This window comes from Scatophagus argus, chromosome 14, assembly GCF_020382885.2.
Source record: "Scatophagus argus isolate fScaArg1 chromosome 14, fScaArg1.pri, whole genome shotgun sequence".
Classification (NCBI taxonomy): Eukaryota; Metazoa; Chordata; class Actinopteri; family Scatophagidae; genus Scatophagus; species Scatophagus argus.
In genome coordinates, this window is record NC_058506.1 from 10738148 (window position 1) to 10738803 (window position 656).

Genomic DNA, 656 nt, shown 5'->3' on the forward strand with positions numbered 1-656 from the left:
AAAAAAATCGACAAAAACAATCAAAGGAAGCCTATTTATAAAATTTATAAAACAAGACAAATAAAACTACAAAGAGAATTCAAAAATAGAATAATTCAAGTTTACTATCTGAAACACAACTATCACAATTATAATCTCACATAACAATTAGGAACTTAATTGCATGCATTGATGCGTTCCGTACCATAGATGCTGTGTTAAAAATCACTTTGTCCATCCTTATTTGACTTACCTTTATCACTAAATAGAAAGATGAACTATAAAGTAGAAAAAATATTAATGTATGAAAGGAAATTCTAGAAATTTATGTGACAGTGTGTTTCGCCCCAGGTTGGAGTTTCACTGATGCTGACTTTGTCAAATTATTTATTTTGAAAGAAGAATGTTTCCTGTTTTAATTTTGGTTCTCTTCTTCTTCTTTTGTATCAGTCAGGAAGACCCCTTCAGGGCAACATGGCATTTTAGGATACAAATGGACTTTTCATCAGTATTTCAGTATTTTGAGACAGTATTGGGACATGGGAATTGGTGTTTTATTTGGATCACAGTGTGGGTGCATTTCAGATTAGATTAGAAAATTTGACTGAATGACAAGAAATGACATATGATAAACACACTTAGATTCATTATGGATTGATTCATAAACCAAATGCTCA